General features: G+C 47.9%; 1 protein-coding gene and 1 long non-coding RNA gene across 4 annotated transcripts in view; one reads left to right on the top strand and one right to left on the bottom strand.

The window, feature by feature from the left end:
• The window catches only part of GALNT18 (polypeptide N-acetylgalactosaminyltransferase 18), a 356353-nt gene that overhangs the window by 123332 nt on the left and 212865 nt on the right, over positions 1 to 20156 (bottom strand). The gene's annotated exons all lie outside the window — the stretch shown is intronic.
• Positions 17214 to 20156, top strand: part of LOC112806162 (uncharacterized) — a 53733-nt gene continuing 50790 nt past the window's right edge. Inside the window, exon 1 of the long non-coding RNA XR_003203819.2 lies at positions 17214 to 17311. This is a non-coding gene — a long non-coding RNA (uncharacterized lncRNA). The remainder of the gene's footprint in view (positions 17312 to 20156) is intronic.

Here is a 20156-nt window from a genome sequence, read left to right as displayed (position 1 = left end):
TTCCTCAGAAGTCTATGCAGCAGGGGGTGCCTGGGTGGTCAGTTGGTTAAGCGTCTGATTCTTGATTTCGGCTCAGGTCATGATCTCAGGGTTGTGGGGCCTGCCCCAAAGCAGGCTCTGCACTCAGTAGGGAATCTCCTTGGGATTCTCCCTTTCTCTCTGCCCCTCCCCCTGCTCTCTCACTCTCTCTCTCCAAAATAAATAAATTAAAAAAAAAAAAAAAGAAGAAGAAGTCTACACAGCAGTAGCAACAGGGGTAGCAAGCAAAGTCAGTTCCAGGCTGGAAGCTAGGCATGGGGTGATCCCACGGGTATCACAAAGATTTGCAGGTGACTTGAGTCTGGGAACAGCGCTGCTGGGGCAGGAAGGGCTAACTCCTGCCTGGCACCACCTCACTGAAGGGTGGAAGCATTTGGTGAGGCTAAAGGAGAGAAGAAAGGAGGTGAGGGCTGAATCTCTAATCTGCCTTTGGTGCTGTGACCAGATGAAGCAAGAGGGAGGCTGTTTATGGCCCAGACTGCAGGGTTGATAAGGAGGTAAAGTGAACAGGGAGAGGGCCCTGGCTGCCCAGACACCAAAGGGAAGGCTTCCACTCCATTCAAAGCAGGATGTTTGACAACTTGCTGAGCTAACAATTCCTGCCCCCCGATGGCTGGAGGGAAGGATGCCATGGTTATTACACTTTCTACATCTTAGCGACCTCAGAGAGTCTAATAAAACCTATAGGTCTCCCCTCCCCACCCCCCAAATGTGCGCACACGCGCGCGCGCACACGCACACACACACACACACACGCGCACACATGCACACATACAAACACACAGACACCCTTTGCCTATGTCCCCAACAACTGTCCATGGTTCTTCTAGGACCCCATGGGCTCTGACTAAAACTTGTTCTTTCCTCAGCCCCTGGGCCTTTGCAATTCTATTTCCTGCCTCAAAGATCTCCTAGTCTTTGCAGGGCTCACTCCCTGCATTCAGTTTCTATTAAATATCACAGGCTCAGATAGAATCTCCCTGACCATCTCATCAAATCTTCCAATTCACTTCCTTCCATCCCTACATGTTCTCTCAGCTACCTGTCCTGTCTTACTTTTCTGTAAGTGTTTTTAAGTATCTAAAAATCATATTAATCCTTCCTTGGTTATTTTGATGTATCTGTAGCGAAAATGTACATTCTATATAGACATGGGCTTTTTCTCTCTACTGATTTCTAGTGCTGCAACAGGGCTTGATACATTAGCAATATATATTAAAAAAAGACCCTTTGCTATTCTGGGCTTATCAGTTCCTGTCAACCATGAATAACTGGTGAAGCGGAGTGCTGGGAACCTTGGGGAAAATGTCCATATCGTCTCACAAGGCTTGTTAGAGAAAGGCAGGCCAGGTACACCCAAAGCCTAGGCTTTAGTGGACAGACTTCAAAAAGTGGATGGGAAAGAAAGCTGTGATTTCATGGATTACAGGCTTTGGAAGGAGGCCCTCAGCACCAAAATTCTGCTTATGTAACCGGCGATGATCCAAAACAGGAATAACATGGGAGAAAACCCAGAAAAATCAGACCCCGGGGAACTCTTGAGGAAGCTCATATTTTTAAAAGGTCATGTAGAGAAAATAGAAAGGAGATTCAAAATTGCAGTTGATTTGGCTCTGAAAGAACAGAATTAAGAAGATGAATAAGAAGGGGCCCGTGATTGAGGCCAATGGCATATTGTATGAGATGCCGAGGAGAAAACGGCAGCTCCTTAGCTTCCATTCTGTAGTTCCCTCTATGCCCACGAGAATAATGCTTGATTTGAAGGGAAGAAGAAGGAAATTAACATTTATTAAATAACTGCTATGTTCCTGCATTCAAGTGTTCCACACATTACAGGCATTATTTAATCTTCAGAACAACCCTGAGAGGAGCTATTGGTATTTGCGTTTTATAGATGAGAAAACTGGGGTGTTAAAGTGATGGGTCCAAGACAGCACACTTGATAAACAGCAGAGCCTGGACTGAAATCTGTGTATGTCTTTCTGCAAAGTGAGTTCCTTCCATACCCACTGCCTTCTCTCTAAATCTTAGAGGATCATTGGATCTCCTAGGATTGATCTCTGACCTGGGCATCCCCATCCTGTGCTAGCTGTGCCTGAGATCACTGGGCAGCTGGCTGAAGGGGAGAAAGGGGGTACAGGAATCACCACAAGAAACTGACTGTGGGCCAGTAGGCCCTTCCTGAGCACTTCCCACAACGAACTCATAACTCCTCACCACAAGCTTATAGGAAAGCTTATTTTAAGTCATTCTTCCTATTTTAAAGATAAGAAAACTGAGGTACAGAGGCATCAGTGTAAGTCACCAGCTTATAAATGGCAGAATCAAGATTCAAACCCAGGCAGTCAGGCCTCAGGGCTGGGCATTTAACTACTCTGATAAAAATGAATGTGAAGAGAGTGCCTGACTGTTGTCAATCAGTCTAGTCTCCAGCCGAGAAGACCAGGATTCAGGGCGCTGAGATCCACCAGACATTGTATCACTGAACTAATAGGGAGAAGAAAGGGGCTGGAAAACCACTATCGACTCAAGAAAAGGGAAAGGATTATTCAGATTACAGGCAATGGGATTTAATACCAAACACAGGCATGATTTCTTTTTTAAGAGAGGAGGAAAGAGGTCCCAGGCACATAAACCCACATGGGCACATATGTTGAAGATGGAAGGAGTATGGTGCTTAAGATTAGTGGAAGCCCCTGCAGCCAGGGGCGGAGAGCGCAGGGTGGGCAGGAGTGAGATGGAGTGAGAGAAAAGGAGGGGCAAACCCTGAAGAGGGGCCCAGTAAATCATGTTTAAGAGGTTTGTCGTTATCCAAAGAGCAAGGAGCAAGATTGGAAAGCGGTGGGTTTTGAGTATCTACATCATGAAATGGTGAGGCCGAGGGCCTAACAAAGATTTTATTAGAACAAATCAGTAAATGGATCACACTTCTTTCCTGAACAGGCTTATTGGTGCTGCAGGTCAGGGAAACATGTATCTAATAATAATGATGATGATGACAGTCATAACAACAACAATAACAATAATATACCAATAATGACTGTAAGCAGTAATAATAAGATTTTTGAAATTCAGTGTAGGATAATGGTTAAATGAACACTAGTAAGGTTTGAATCCCATCTTCTCATTTACCAGTGTGTGAACTTGGGCTATTTGTTTTACCTCACGGTGCATGTGCTCCAAGTTGTAAAATGTGAATAATAATAAAGACCACCTTATAGAGTTGTTGTGAGGTTAAAGAGTTAATGCACATAAAGCTTTTAAAAGAATGTCTGGCAGGTTCTAAATACTCAGTGTTACCTATTATTAGTATTATTATAAGTAACATTTACTGAGCACTTACTAGGCATTAAGTACATAGCACTGAAAGTTTTACATATATTATCCAATGTAATGATTGTGGTGGTTTTAAAAGGCATTCACAAGGGCTTTGATATTCCTCTCTTCATGAAATGGAGCTCAACTCCTTTCCTCTTGAATGTGGGCTGTACTTAGTGGCTTGCTCCTAGTGAACAGAATAAGGCAAAAGTAGAAGTGTGTCACTTTTGCAACGAGGTCATAAGAAACATCACAGCTTGGTCATTCTCTCCTGGATCACTTACTCTGAGGGAAGCCAACTTCTGTGTCATGAATCAAGATCCATGCAGGTCCGCCATCCCCAGTCAAGCCTTCAAATGATGGCATCCCTAGTCAACATCTTGACTATAGCCTCATGATTCAGAACCATCCAGCCAAGAGCCTCCTGGATTCTTGACTCTCAAAGATTGTACACAATAATACATGTTTGTTGTTTTAGCCAGCTAAGTTTGGGGTGATTTGTTACACAGCAAAAGATAGCTAATATAATGATTGTTACACAAAGTCTCCCTTCATATCCTTTAGGAAGTTTGCAAACTCAAAACATAAATGAGTAATCAGGGAATGTAGCAAACCAAAGAGGACGTGCCTGCCTAACAAAGGCATCTGCCACTCAATTCCAGCTGATTGTTATTAAGTATTTCTCAAGAAAAGCCAGAAATCTGGATATTTTGGTGAGATACCTCCTGGCTTTTAACATGAGTTTAGATTTTTAAAAATGATGTGCAGACCGAACAAAACATTTGCCACCATTTTGAAACATCTGGACTGGATGCTCGAAATATTTGGACTAGATGTTATATAATCAAGCAAAATAGTCACTACTGAATGACTGTATCCAAAGGGATCGCTTTATGGCTCAACATCAACATCAAAGGGGTTTCTAGCAGCAAGCGAAAAGCTCTGTCCTTAGTTCCATCCTACACATATTTTTCCTTGACAGATTAGATAAACATAGAGAAGGTATATTCCTCAAAATCTGTGACTGATAAGATGGGAGGGGGAATGCTGATAGAGCCAAAAAGATACTTTACCGAGAGAGAATGATGGCTCAAATCTAACAAGATGGAATTTGACACACATAAAATTGGAAGCTGTGTACCTGTCCCCCAAATGCAAGTGCACAAGAAAGGAAGTGGGAGCTAAAATGTATATGTTGGTCCTGAGGCAGCTCATATGTGACGGGACAGAAATTGAGGTGAGATATGCCCATTGGCCTCAGATGAGTGGGTGGGGAAGGTCCTAGAAGCAGAAAGGAAGAAGATGGACCAGGGATATGTAGCCTCAGGGGATCCTGGCAGCCAGGGAAAGGCTGAAGGTCTCAGCCAGGGGTCAGTGTCAGGGAGGCACAGCTAAGGTGGCAGGTGGTACCTAGGATAGGTATGGCATGGATCCCATCCCAGGAGCTTGACAGCCAGCAACTCTTGAAAACCCAAACAGAAGACTGTCCAGCAGGGAACATGGCCCGTCTGCCTGGACTAGGGGTGAGGGCCTTGGTCACATAGGAAAAGCAAGAACTCAGTTACAAAGACCAGCATCCAACAAATAAGTTGGAATCTCTTGCCACTGTCATGCTCCAACTTATCCCAGAGCCTTGCTTCATTAAGGTGAAATGGGGAGGGGAGGAAGGGAAGGACTCAAGATGAGGCCCATAATATTAGATGGCTACCTGGAAGGAGACTGGGGACTCATTATGGTACCTGGGTAGAGTTCTGAGCTTTCAGCCTTGGATCCCATTTCCATTCCTTAGTATGCTCCTCACTCCTGGCTTTGAGGTCACCTTGAAAATCTGTGCTGTCACCAGACTAATACTTGACTCTGGCTGGATGGTCATGGAGTAAGTATCCAGCTCTTGTTCCATTTCTTGCTAGTCCCTGTCTGTTGGAACTCTGTCATGAGTATATACCACCAAGATACCGGTAAAGAGCTTTAAACAACTTCCCCAAACTGGGAATAGAATTGGCTCCAGTATCTGAGTGGGGCTAAGTGTCCCCCTATTTAGTGGCTGAAGGTAGGCTGGGGCAGGAATGCAGGTAGTTCTTGGCTAGAGGACACAGGAGGGCAGTAGTGAGCTGAGGTCAAGCCACCTGGCTTTAAGCTGTCACGTAATGGGGGGGGGGGGGGAGAGGAAACAGTTTTGAACAAGGGTATAATGTGATCCGAGCTTTCCTTTGGCAAGATCCTTCCAGCAGTGGGATATATTCTGGGAGACAGGAAGACACACAGACTGGAAGTGGGCAGCTGCACCGGTCTTGAGGATGTCCAGTAGAGTCCCAGAATTCCAACAAACCAAAGCTTTCAGGCCATTTAAAGTTTTCCCAGTATGCTTAAGCTCCTTCTTCACATTTGGCTTGCAAGACTCCTAATTTCAAGTCTCAGAAAGTCCTTCCTTGTTCTATGAAGCCTTGCTGAGCCCCAAAGACTAGGTTGGATGTCCTTCCCCTGGAGCCCCAGTGTCTCCCGGTCCATCTCTACCACTAGATGGTAAGCTCTTTGAGGGCTGTTCCCACAGCCTGTTCAGTTATAGCTCCAGTGCCTCGCACTGAACTTAGCATAGAGACTGTGATCTTGAAAGGCTTTTTGCAAGGAAGAACAAATGGTTCAGTCCTGTCTCTAGGGGGTACTGCTTGAAGTTCACCCACATCAGATGAATTCTTTCTATGGTTTCTATCAAAACACTCAAGGGATCATTTCCAGGATTGGAGAGCTGTCCACATTCCTGCATGGAGCCAGTTTAATACACCTCCCCCCCCCTCCCCCACACACACATACTCTTAAATGGCTGAAATTAAGTTCATGGGAAGTAAAGAGCAGACTGGTCTGGCTTTCGAAAAGCATCTCTGTCTGACCCACTACAAGTCTCTGGAGCCCTTACAGTCAGGGCAAAGGGTGCTTTTGGAACCCGGGCAACCCAGAAGAGAATCAAGACATTGTGATGTGTCTGACCTCAGAAATACCAGGCCTGGGAACTCAGAGTACAGAAAATGCACCTCCTTTCTGAACAAGGAAGGAAAAAATAAACACAAATCCAGATCAACCTCCTGAATGTGCCAAATAAACGTGATCCTTTATGCTTTTGCACGGGAGCAAAGAGAGCACTGGGGCTATTGTGTGACTTCAGCTCTGATGAGCTCCCTGCAGAGTTTGGTGCTGGGTGGCACGGTCGAGCTGGCCAACTCCCGGCACTCTGTCCTAAAGGCTCAGGTTCCAGGCCCAACTATGCTGCCTCTTGTCAGGCAGGAGGAGGCTGAGGGGCATCCACTCCAGGCTCCCCTTTGACATTCTGGGTACAAAACACATCTAGGAACAAGAATTCCAGGGTCCCTCAATTAAGGAATAGCCCTTTCTATTCTTTTGATGAAATATTTCACTTTTGCATGTTTAATATTAATTACTATTTAATGTAGTAAATGAGATGGGCCCAGGCTGCTTTGCATACAGTAGAAAAAACATGTTAAGCAAAGCCCTCCTGAGCACCTACTGTGTGCCAGGCACTGTCCTAAGCACCAAAGAGACACAGTCCCTGGTCTCTAGGAGTTCCCAGCCCAGTGGGAGACAGATATGACAAGAGACAAGTAGACTCCATTCTAAGTGGTGAGTGATACCTACCACGAGGCAGGTGCAAAGAGCTCGGGGAACTCCCAACAGCTAGCTCTCAGCGAGATTAAGGAGGGGTCTACAGAAGATGTGGCATCTCAGTCGGGCTTTAAGGGATGAACTTCTGTTACATAGCAACACAATACAACACATACAATAGCAACACTGAATACTGTAGAAATGCACTTTGCTCAGTAATACTTGAGTTGTTGCAATATTTGATTAGCCATTTGGTTGTTACAGAAAAATTCTTAATTGTAATTGATGGTTGTTGCCGTAACAGTATATTGCCTGTATTTCTACCTCTAGTAAGGGGCTTTATGTGCTTGATTTTAATATCCTTGAGCCTGGGCAAGTGCACAAGTCTTTTTAAAAGAAACATGGTTTACTTGCACAAAACATCAGTTTTGAGAGATCGTTAATGCCCTTGAAGTGGTTTTGTGGGTGTGAAACAAACGGTGAGAATTTGAATTGGTCCCTCTTATGACAGTATTGAAATTAAGTCTACTTAATTTATCAAGTCATGTTCATGCCCTGATTTTATATACTTGTATCTATCAATAAACATTGTGATACTTGAAAAAAAAATGAACTTTTGTTCATCCCTTAAAGGATAAAGGTGAGCATTATCCTTCTAGTTAGAGGAATAGTTAGAGGAAGATATGAAATGGGCTTATTTAGTGAGTAAATTAAAAATTATCACAGGTGGCTGGCACAGAATTCTCCATGTAATGAAGAATTAGGCTGAAAGGCTGGAAATGAAATAGTAAGGCAACAGAAGAATCACGCAATCATGCTTTATTTTATATCACCTTGGGAACACCACCCTTCAGTATGTTTATAGCACGTAGATTGCCTTTAAATGATCCAGTCTGGTGGAATTAGATTTCTTTCCCCGTCAACTATGCAATGTAAGCAACACGTTCAATATTCTCAGAAAAAATAACTATTGTCATTGGGGGCGTAGACATGTTTTAATCCGTGATGACAGTTTGTCTTGAATCATACACTGCTTGTATCTTCCTGAACCAGGCTTTGATGGTGGGTGGCTTCCTCTGATCGGCTGCCGCACTGAGCGGAACTTTGCAGTAACGGAAGGCAAATAATGAGCTCCTTTTGTCAAGGTGCCCATGGGCCTCTGCTCGGGGTGTGGAGTTATGGGAGACTGAGGCCATCAGCCACCGCTCTTGCTGAGAAGGACTTTACATGGCATTATTTCAGGGCCTAAGTCCTCCCCTTCAGAGATAATGCCAGCACCCCAAAACCTCTTTGGGGAACTGAGCCTCATTTCTCCTTTGCCAAGCCTGAAGTGTGGCATGTTGACACACCTGTCTTGTAGCTGCAGTCAGAACAGAGGCTGCAGGAGGGAAATGGGAAGATATGAAGGCCTCTTGTAGTGCCGTTGGCATCTGACAAGGAGTCTTGTAGCACCTTTGGGGATGGGGAAATCTACTGTTTCTCTTTGGACTGAGCACAGCTCTGGGAGGTGGGTGCTTCTTTCTTCCCTGCCCCAGGCATCCCCCTGAGGAAAGTGGTCCTTAGAACCAGAAAAGAAAGGTGGTCATTTAGAAAGAATCATCTTCTCCTTAGGGCCGAAGGGATGATAATGCTCAAACACGGTGTGGAGGAGATGATAGGGCATAGGGCAAAAAGCAGGGGCCTGGACAGTAGAGAAGTATGCAGAAAGCCAAGGAGTACCTGTAATCAAGCCCTTGACCTTGAACATGAGACCTGCTTCTCAGAGCATCCCACAGGAAGGCCTTCAACAGTCAGGTGAATGAATCCTTCACCACTGCCTGAATCTGGGCAACCACATTTCTGATGTGCTGTTTCTGCCCTGGTAGATCATCTCCTGTCATGGGAAACTCAGTACCTCACAGAACAGCCCATTCTCCCATTGAAGGACTCTGGCTCAGAGAAACTGCTCTCTCAAGTAGAGAAGAAACCCACCCTGCAATCCCTTCTATCCACTGCTCCCAAGTTTTGCTGTGGCAAGCTCTGCAACAAGCCAGCCCTTTCGGTCCATGAAGCTGCTTTAAAGATTCTGGGTCTTCCCTTCTGGAAGCTGAGTATGACTGAGTCCTTCAACCACCCTCGGTGTGTCAACCCTTGTCTTCAAGAGGTCAGATCACATTTTCCTCCCTCTGGAACTTCTCCCTCTGAAAGTCCGTACCTGGGACCTTAGTCCAAGCCTCTATACCTCCTTCTCCCCCGCCCTCTGCCAAGGTTGAGAAAGGCTTGGATTCAGGCTAATGCCAGCACCTGGTACAGACAGCTTGCCCAGCCCACAGCAGCCTCGTATCACTGGGAGCAGTGCCTGTGTAAATGTCTCAGCGGTGTATGGATGCTGCTGATTGCTGGGAGCTCCCAGGCGCAGGAGAGAGGGCTGATGGCCCGTGGTCTGCTGGGCACAAAGCTCACAGGCTGCTGAAGAGGGTGAGGCTGCTCAGCATCCTTCAGTCCAGTTGCTGTGGATGCTGGAGAGAGCACCTGCCCTGCTGTCAGTGCCTTTATCTAGTGTCCACCAGACGGGTAGGGGACTTCTGTCGCTAACTCCTGGCCCCTGCTCCCAGGGCGTGTTGTGCAATGGGATCCAGGAAATGTCATTTGGAGTTACTTCCAGGCAGCCCAGCTATTGCAAGGTATCTGTGCCGAGAGACACCAGGCAAATGATTAGCTTGTGCCCTGTCACTTGCCTGGCAGCAAGAGGAGAGAGCTCCCATTTCTTATGGGCTCCCCAGGAGATGTTTTTTTTTTCTTCTGGAAAGGAGTGAGTGTCAAGAAGAGTGTATACATGTATAACACGGAGCCAATCATCCCTGCTCCGGGAAATGGGGATGTCATTGATCACTGGATTCCCCAGGGGAACCCTGAGCTTCAGGGCCGGCGCCTCCATCCACATCATCCATCGGCACATGGGCAGGACAAGTGACTATATTAGCTGGATTCGATTCAGCTGCTTTGATTCTTGTGCCCTCCCTGGGAAAATAGCTAATGCCCACGAAATACAGGAGGGCAGGGAGGGCCAAGAGCAGGAGCTAAAACACTTGAAGGTTGGCATGAGCCTTGGGCCCTGAGGGAGGTAAGGGTCAAAGAGCACCCAGGGGAGTGGGCTGGACATTTAGTGTTAGAGAATCAAGGAGAGTCTGATCCTGTGGAACCCTGGTTCCACCCAACCTAACCCAGTTCTTCTCAAACTCTCCTGCCCACAACCATAGTCTCATTCAGGTGTGACTGGCTTATCTCAATGCTAAGCTCAATGCAACTCTGACTTCACCTTGACCTTGATCTCCTCTTGACCCCAATCACCCCCCTCAACCCCGACCACATCCCGGCAACTCCACCAGCCAGGACTTCACCACCGCCCTGGCCTCAACTTGAATATGGTAGGAAAAAAAAAAAATTACAATACAATATGCCCCAGCCACACCTAATCCAGCTCTCAGCAGCCCCTGACTACTCTCAGCCCCAGGCTTGTTGCAGAGGGCAGAGGGTGGAAGGTCTCACCAGTAACTAGGAAACAGACTCCGCCTCAGAACTGCTTTGCTGTGCTGTATTTGCCCTTCCCACACCAGCCTCCCCACACCAGGATACTCCATGTGGCTCAAACATTCTCTTGTTCCTTAGACAAGTTTGAATGAGAAAAATGCCGACCTGGTTACTTGCTGCTTTTGTGTCCTCAGTCAGGGGACTTGGCTGCAGGCACCGGCCACCACACTACTTCCTGCCTGCTGTGGGCCGGGTCAGGGGACGAGGTGTGTGGGATGCGAGTGGTTAGGGCCAGGGGGATGTAGGGGACTATCTTTTTCCCCCTTCCCTTCCTTTGTCTTCATTTTCTAGGCTATGAAGGAGACACAGAGGAAATCACTGCATCATTGTTTAAAAACCATTTGGTTGTTGACTGACATAACATAATAAAAAAAATTATAAAAAAAAATAAAATAAAATATCTGCCAAATATTAAAAAAATTCATTTGGTTTTGTTCCAATTGTCTTTAAATATTCTTAGGACAAAATTAAGGCTATGGCTGTCTCCTCGGCAGAAACCAGTTAAAGCCTTTTCAAAGCGAATCCGTGATGGCTGGACTCTGGGAGGAATGAAGTGAGTAAGAGGGTCGGGTGGGTTTTCAATGACAGGGGTGGGGCGGGGTTTCCTGATTTGGGCTTTCTTCCTCCTCCAGCCACAGAGCGTGGCTTTTTTAGGATTTATAGCACAGAGAACCACATGGAAGCAAGAGGGCTCTTTGTTAGGGGTCAAGTCTCCATGGTCTGCAGAACAGGAAAGGCTAATATTTTCCCCTTAGGAAAATAAGAGAGAAGCAATGGATTTAAACCATAAGGTGAGGCCCTCTGCGGGCTCCTTTTACCCAATCTATGAGCTGGAAAATCTCTTTTCAATGCCTAGGAGCTATTAGAACAGGGAGAAAAAGTTACTATCTCCTGAGAGTGAAAAAAGTCAAGATTAATCAAACGTGATGGATAAGAGTTCTATTTGGCAAGGAAGAAATATGACTTTTATCTAAGTGGGTGTGTGTCTCTTTCATCCTATGGCTTGGACTCCTGCTTATCTGTCTTTCTCTGTGCAGGCAGCTTGATTGATGCACTAGTCCTAACCTGATTTTTAGCTCCTTTGATGTGGTCCTTTACAGTGACCAGGGCATCAACAGTCCTGCCAGACCAGAAGCCTAGTATCTCATTCATAGAGATTTCGATTAGAGGGATATGAAAGTCCCAATGAGCCACGAGTGGGTAAACTTTCCCCACAGTATGTCTGACTTTCTTATTGTGAATAACTTTGTAACCTATGCTATCATTTTAATAAAAATCACATCTATTAAAAAAATGAATAGGTCATTGAATTTCAAAATAATAGCCACTATTTACTGAGTACCTACAATGGTCATGCATCCAGGCTGGATTAGCAGCTGCTGGGTTTGTGGTAAACAAAACAAAACAAAACAAAACAAAAAAAAAACCCCTCCTTCATTAAACAGGAGGATCATTGCCACGATGTCTGCAGCTCCCACAATGTAAGTGTCTACCGTACTGACTGGACTCGGTGATTTATTATGCCTTTTCTGATTTTTCCATGCTGGTGTCTTGGGACAACTACCAAATTGCAGGTAAAGGTTGAAATATTCTGTCTCCATAGGGCTAACTTTTTATACCAAGTACACTAGCAGCTGGTAAACATCACAGAACATTGGTATTTCCAGTCCCATCTCTACCTCCAAAGCCACTTACAGAAATGGCTCAATATCTACATGTTCTTTCAATCAGGTGCCACTGTGGTATCATAAAGGCAAAAGTGAACGTAAAGGGGCCATCGGGTTAAAATGTCATAAAAGTTGGGTTGGGATTCCAAAATAATTTCAGGATATGGCCAAAGCCATCGTCTAGTATGACAACCATCAAGGCAAATATGAATGTTAGATTTCATGGCAGATGCCCAAGATAAAAGCCAGCAGAAGAGAAAGGACATGAGAGTTTTCAAACATAGTCCATGGTCATCTCCTTGGCCAGTGGTGTTCCCATCAGTTCCTTTTGCAAATCCAAGGGCCTTGTCCCCATGGGTGTGGGTCTTCAGGTCTTTCCCTGGAGGGTGAACCCAGGAGGACTATTATCCATGGGGAATTTGTACTGAGGTGAGGGTCCTGGGGGCAGGTTGGGCTAGGAGGAGACTGACCTAGGACAGCCTCCAACAGCATCACTATGGAAAGACTCCTAATCAGAGTCAAGAAGCGAACGAAGCTCAGTGCCAAGGATCTGAGCCTACATGGGTGTGAGCAAACAGACTCCCAAAGCCAGGAACTGGAGCAGGTTGGGATGCTACACATGTAATGGGCTGAGGCAAGGAGCTCAGGCCAAGGCTGTAAAGCGAAGGGAGTGCCAGATGGTGGCAGTGTTTGGGGCTGGCTGTGGCTTACAGGGGATGGCTTTAAGGGCTAGCAGCCAGCCAGCAACCATCCCTACATTGTAATCGTGTGGCTTTCTGACAGACCAAGCAAAGGGCTGGAGCTGAGCAGCTGAAGGCATCCTCCACTCAAATCAGCAAATTGTCTCTTGAGGAAACAGACCAGGCAACTTGTACAATGAAGAGGCAATTAGGGAAGCTGCCTTCCCCTGAGAGAGTCACCATGCTGGAGATATAATCTACGCCCCTTCAGCACATACAGCTCTGCTCTGCAGAACCAGAGATAAATAGCAAAGGCCACTGGGCTTCAGCTTCATCTATTACTATTATTCAGAAATAGCACTGCGGAGCTTTCTCAAAGTCAGCCACATGATGTAGGCAGCCAATGCTGCAAGATGATTGATGGGACCTGAGAGGAGATATTTCTGGTGACCGCTATTATCCAGACACAGTCAGAGAACACTACAGGACAAGGGCAGCATGTAGCTTTATTTGGCCATGAACTTAATAAACCTAGGAGGAGGGCAAAGTGGAAAGAAGAACATGTCCAAACAAAGGTTTACTAGGCTCAAGGAAAAGGGACCACATCCCCCAGAGATGTGAGTGGCATGAGTGAAAATCTGGGAGCCATCGCTGGCTCCAGAGAAGAGAGAGAAGGGGGTCAGGCAAGAACTCCCAGGTATACCTTAGGTGTATTAGGTGGAGGCCCAGCCCCAGCCGTTCACAACTTGAACAAGTGCATCCACGGCCCTCTCCCTGAGGAGTTTACAATCTAGCTGGTCAGAAAAAATAGACAAAAGTACACAGAGATCCAGGCAAAGAACTTAAAATTCTGTATCTACCATGTGTCCTAGTGGAATGTTTGTCTCAATGGATAGATCATATTGCACCCAAGACCCATGTGGAGAAGGCTCTGGAAGGAGGTGCTCCAGAAGGGAAGAGTCATATGTACACTAAGTCAGATCTCTTTCTGAGAGTCACCATTTCTTTGGGGTTACCTATTGTGATTCCTACTCTCCCAGTTAAATAAAACTTTCTTGAAAAAATGAAGAGAGTCTGTCCCCTCACACTCTGTAGTGGCTGGTGAGGCACGCATGCCCACAGCCTAGGCAAAAGGGAGGAAGGCTAATTTGCTATATTCTAGCACTGATCTGATGCGCTAATAGTCCTTCATGGGCCAAAATTGGTTTATATGGCTTCTCAAACCCCCACCTTCACTCACTGACCATGAGCTCCTTGAGGACTTAGGACTAGGCATATGTAACCAAGACAATGGCCCAGTGCCTGGCTTATAGCGTGCTCTATGAAGAAACCACCTGATTTTGGTCATTATAAGCTGGATTCCTAGACTGTTCTCAAGGCAGACATACCAACCCAGATGATCAGGCTTCAAATAGGCAAAACAGCAGTGTTCCATGCACAAATTTACATTCTAATCACTAAGTCTGCCATTTTTGACCTCATGGCGAGGCACTGAGATATCAATCCAGATTTTTAGGAGGAAGACGTCTTTAATGTAAAACAGCCCTGGTACCACAGGACGAAGGTGAAACCATCATTTTTTCCCCAAATGCTACCAACAGCCCTCACTCCCTGGCTCAGGCATGGGCAGTAAGGTTGGCAGTTCTCTGGCCCCTGCTCACCCTCTCCCAGCTGCTGGCTCATGGGGGCGGAGCCAGAATGCTCTTCTCCCAAGCTCCCAGGGCCAGCAGCCTTGCCTCCTGGGAACACAGCTTAGTCAGCCTCTGGGTTCCTGGAGCTTGGGTTCCTCAAAGGCAGTCGGTAGCCCTGACTTCCCCAGGGCAGCCTCAGCAGCTCACAGGGCCACTGTAGCTCCTGCTTTCTGCATAGTCTGGTCCGGCTACAGGGCAAGGCCTAGAAAAAGCTCTGACACCACCTGGCCACAGTCCTGGGCCTCGTCAGCCTTCCATCTCTACCTTGGCTTGGCCTTTATGTGTTTGACAAGGTCCTCTGGGGGCCCCTGGCACCTGCCAGAGTGAGGCTCCTGTTCTCTCTCTGCCCATCCCCACTCCTGCTATCTGCTCTCCCTGTCCCCAGAGGCAGCTTCACGCAGGACTCTCAGATCTCAGCCAGTCACCCTCCCTGTGCCTGGAATTTTATTCTGCGGTGCCACGGGTTCCAGCTTTGTCTCTAAATCACGGTGCGACCTTGCACAAGAACACCTCCCCCCTCCGGGCCTCAGGTCCTCATCCAAAACATAAGGGTTCCTGATGACGTCCTGGTGTCTCCTGCTCTGTGTGTCTCTGGTTACTGCCATCTGATGAGTATTCACTCTTTCCTTGCCTGGCATTGTCTCTGTCCCTCCTGCAAACAAGGACTAACACACACTGGCAAGTACACAGCTAACCTTTGAACTCTACCAGAGCAAGGAGACGTTAAACCAAACCACCCTGCATCGAAGCCCTGTTAGCTAGTACACTGTGCAGTGTGCTGGGCAACCCCATCCACACCCCACCTCACCTCAGGAGGCTGAGTTATGGGGCAGACATCAGGCAGCAACCTTATCCCGACAGTGGGAGATCAGAGGGCAGGGGTTAATTCCCCTTCGCACCTCCCTGTGGGGTTGATGCCCCCAGTCACCAAAAGGCCAGCTCCTATCATGGGCCCTTCAGCTCTATCTGGTTTCAGTTGCCTTGTGTCTTCCACCTTTTCTGAATGGGGTGGGAGGGATTCCCACTGTTCCCAGCTCCGTGGCCTTGCCCCAGCCCCGTGGCTTCCCCATACTCTGCTCCCACCTCCGTAAATTGCCCCTAGGATTAAACTCTCCTCCAATGATCCAGTCTGATGGTGTCACCTGCTTCCTGCCAGGGCCCTGCCATCTGAGCCTGCAGTCGGGGGGCTGAAGATCCGTATGGAAAGCGGAGGATGGAGAAGTGAGTTCAGAAGTGAACTGAAGAAAGTCCTAACTCAAACCTTCACCTCCATTAGATTCAAACAATACAGACCACAGATGAAAGAAAGAGGCCATCCGTGGTATTTTTACATATCTTCAACGAGGACTCGCTGGCCCTGTAGCATTAATTTCCATTTACCAAGCTTTGTTCCCTAAAACTTTTCCCAGGTCACCCTCCTCTGCAGTTTTCAACGACACACACAGTTCATGTTTTGCTTTGTTGTGGACAGTGTGCCCACGGAGCGGCATTCTCCCGCAGGTCTAAGTGATCCCTCACTGGCTGTCTAATTGCAGAGCTGGTGGTTCCTGGTGCCTGTCTTAGCCCCGCTCCAGGAATGCAGCAGTGCTCGGTGGGGGTTTCAGATGCAAGGGCCCGAGTGACCCTTATTTAGCCGGGGCGTCTGCCATGGCTGGGTCGGTATCTATCAAGCCCTCCCCCATATACCCAGCAATTGTGCAGCGGGCACGCTCTTCGGTAGCTTCCAGCCAGGACGGGTTGGAAGTGGCAGAGCCCTCCAGTTAGCTCAGTCTATCCCTCCCCGCAGAACCCTGCCTGCGGTGGGGGGCTTGGGCTTTTGTTTTTTGGTCTCACTTTCCTTCATCTCTCCCAAGGTCATGCTGCCAAAACCTCTTCACCCGCTCTGTCTCTCTCTCTCTTTTTTTAAAGATTTTATTTATTTATTTGAGAGAGAGAATGAGATAGAGAGAGCATGAGAGGGGGGAGGGTCAGAGGGAGAAGCAGACTTCCTGCTGAGCAGGGAGCCCGATGCGGGACTCGACCCTGGGACTCCAGGATCATGACCTGAGCCGAAGGCAGTCGCTTAACCCACTGAGCCACCCAGGCGCCCCACCCACTCTGTCTCTTGCCTTATTCCCTTTTCTTTGTCCCAATTTCTGGTTCCTTCTTTTTCTCTTTTTCCTGATATCTAGCCACAAGGAGTGACTTGAATATACTAGAAGTGAAGTCCCTGAAACAGAGGGAAAGGCTTATAGAAATACAACTTTGCTTCGTTGAATTTCATGGAAGACACGTTTCTGTCTTTCTCTTTAGTCCTTGCTGAATCAAGCACGGCTCTGGGCTCCCACCGGGAACTCAATCCCTTCTAATTGAGACACTGATGCAGAGGGGGCGCCAACCATGCTGGTTTGCTCAGAGGGGTCCCGGTTTGGTGTGGAAAATCCTGTAGGCCCAGGTATACTGGGAGGGCTGCTTGTCCTTCTCTAGCAAACTTCTGACCCACTCGGCCTGGTGGCGCAGCCGCATCTCACACATTTTGGCAGTCTTAGATCAGGTTCTCGAAGAACTTAGATCAGTTCTTGAGGAAGTGGTTTAACTGAGGGCGAGCTCTCGAGTAACCCTTTAGGGGAGGAGAGAAGTAGGTGAGGGCAGGGAAGGCAGCAGGGCAAAGCTATGAGCTCAGCCGACATCGAGCTCTGCTCCACAGGAAGTGTGGCTGGAATCTCAGGCTTATCCCATCTTGGAGCAAGGGGTGAGTTTTTATTTTATTTATTTATCTATTAAGGATTTTATTGATTTATTTGAGAGTGTGCGCACATGAGAGAGAGAGAGCACAAGGCGGGGGGGGGGGGAGCAGCAGAGGGAGAGGGAGAAGCAGGCTCCCCGCTGAGCAGGGAGTCCAATGCGGGGCTCGATCCCAGGACCCTGAGATCATGACCTGAGCTGAAGGCAGACGCTTAACCAATGGAGCCACCCAGGTGCCCAAGGGGTAGGCTTTTAAACACCGATATCAGGGAACCTGGGTGGCTCCCGTGGTTAAGCGTTTGTCTTTGGCTCAAGTCATGTCCTGGGATCAAGTCCCGCATGGGGCTCCTTGCGCAGCAGGGAGCCTGCTTCTCCCTCTGCCTGCCGCTCCCCCTGCTTGTGCTCTCTCTCTCTGTCAAATAAATGAATAAAATCTTTAAAAAATATCAGTCAGCCGCTAGTTCTGGGCCATCCCTGCAGGAGGGGTCTAATGTCCTGGGCATTTCTGGGTGAGGCAGCTCTCACCACAGAGGGCGGTTCCACAGAGTGGGGTGCAGCCCTGAGCTGCTGGCCTCTGGCATGCACAGCCCCTGGGGGACAGGTGGACTGGCCCAGTGAAAGGAACTGGCGTGGGGCACCCATTAGTGTCTATAACACTCAGACTCCCCCTGGTTTCTGGGGAGCCAAGGGAATGACCCCAGCACCTGTTGCCAGTCAGCCTGCACCTTCCTTCCCACTTCCCTGAAGCACACTCAGACCTTACAAGTGTGATTCTACCCGAGTTTTCCATTGTGCCTTCTTAGAACTGCCCTGAGACCCTTCTTGGCTAAGGCCTGACCCCTACTAGAATTTGCCAGTTTTCTCCAGAAACTGCACCTTGCACTTATTCTCCCACAGCTGCCTGGATTGGGCTTTGAAACCGCTGAAGCTGGAGATCTCTGATCCCTGACCCAGCCTGAGTAAATGTGTATAACCCCAAGTCACAGCTTCCTGCAGGAGCTCTGTCAGATGGACCCACTAGACAAAAACACAGAGAGAATGTAGCCCCAGGTCTCGAGGCACTGCAGGCTCTGCCTGTGGGCATCAGGTGGACCTCATGGGGCAGGAGGTGTTCTAACCCTGGTTTGGCCTGACTAGAGTGATAGTCTCAGTCTGCTGCAGAGGGTCTGGCATGCCTGGCAACTTGGCCTGCAGAGATTTGGACAGAGTCAATATCACAGGCTTTTGGAAATGCAGTTTTTAAAAGTATCCAAAACATGTGCCTCCTGAACCTCGTGGTAGATGCTATGGATGCCTCACCCATGTCCTTGGTGCCTCATCCTTTCAAAGTGCCCCTCTCTCCACCACCACAATTAATTTCCAGAACATCTGCCCAAGGGCTTTATTCAAAGCCACAGAGGACTACCCTTCCCCAGCACATGTCAGTCTGGAGTGCTAGAAATTAACACCCCCCGAGAGCAGCTCTGAACCGATGATTAAAGGGAACCCCAGCTCCCTCACCTCTCAGGTGTGATCATTCTGACGCATGTATTTTACATCATTTCCCAGAGTTTCCCTGTAGGTTTAAGCTCCACCTGCCCGCAGTGGTGCCTGACCTGATAACACACTCTTACTGGCTGTTTCCCTACCTTGCCTAACTCCCCACCCTATGGGTCTATCTTGAACTTCCTAGATAAACTACTTGCTCTTGAATCCATGTTTCAGAGTCTATTTCTGGGGGAATAAACCCCTTCAAGACAAAGCTGGAGAAGCCAGATCCAGACCTGCCATACATGGGTTAGGCCCTCTATAGGATACCACGACATCTCTGAGCCCAAGGGTCAGGATCCCTGTGGGAGCTCTTTCCACACCAGACCCTCCTGTACTGAGCGGCCCTGAAGAAGGAGGCAGCAGCCTGGTCAAACATCCTTCTAGAGTTCCCATGCCCCATTAGGATTCAGAGGCACTCTTCATGTTCTCTAGAGGCCTTCTGATCCTGGGAGGTGATTCTAATTAGGATTCGATCATCCTAGAGATGACTCCTTGTGCATGTTCATCCTTCCCAGGCTCCCTCAGGCCCCGTAACAACATTAGACTGCAATTTCAGGTTGATATAATTTGGTGCTTACTGCACCTTACTACTAGCCCAGACCACTCCTTCCCAGGATGCCCCACACTGGGTATGTGGCAGCACCCAGGGCTCAGCATGGGAGCATCGCAGTGCAGGGGATGTCCACGGAGGATGACTACTGCAGGGGTCCAGGCCCCTGGTCTTCGAAGCCTTGCTATAAAGGCCCAAGTATCCTGCCATTCATCAAGTGAATGATCAGGGGGAGTTGGCTCTACCACCAAGCCAGGTTGGCTGGTCTTGACCCCCTGGACACAACCCCTGCTCAGCAGTGCCTATATGTTCCAACAGCTGCTTGACATCTCCCCTAGATATCTCGCAAGCATCTCACATCCATCACATCCAAAACTTCACTCTGGTCTTACTCCCTAACCTGTTCTTCCCCCAACTCTGTGCCTCCCATCCCAGGAAATGGCACTGTCACTCACCCCACTACTCCAGCCAGGAACCTGGGTTTCATCTCCAGTTCTTTCCTTTTCTTTCCCCTACATCCAATCACCAGCAAATCCAAATGGATTTGGTCCACTTGGAGGTCCAGTTGCTCCTCCCTCTCTACAGCCACCATAGTCCACACACCATCACTTTTTTCTTTTGGTTTCATCATCATTCATTTCTTTTTTTTTTCCATTTTTTGTTATGTTAATCACCATACATTACATCATTAGTTTTTGATGTAGTGTAACATGATTCATTATTTCTGCATAACACACAGTGCTCCATGCAGAATGTGCCCTCTTTAATACCC

Source organism: Callorhinus ursinus, unplaced genomic scaffold (genome assembly GCF_003265705.2).
Source record: "Callorhinus ursinus isolate GAN/ISIS: 27379988/994484 unplaced genomic scaffold, GSC_fseal_2.0 scaffold49, whole genome shotgun sequence".
Taxonomy (NCBI): Eukaryota; Metazoa; Chordata; class Mammalia; order Carnivora; family Otariidae; genus Callorhinus; species Callorhinus ursinus.
This window is presented reverse-complemented; position numbering and strand designations above follow the sequence as displayed.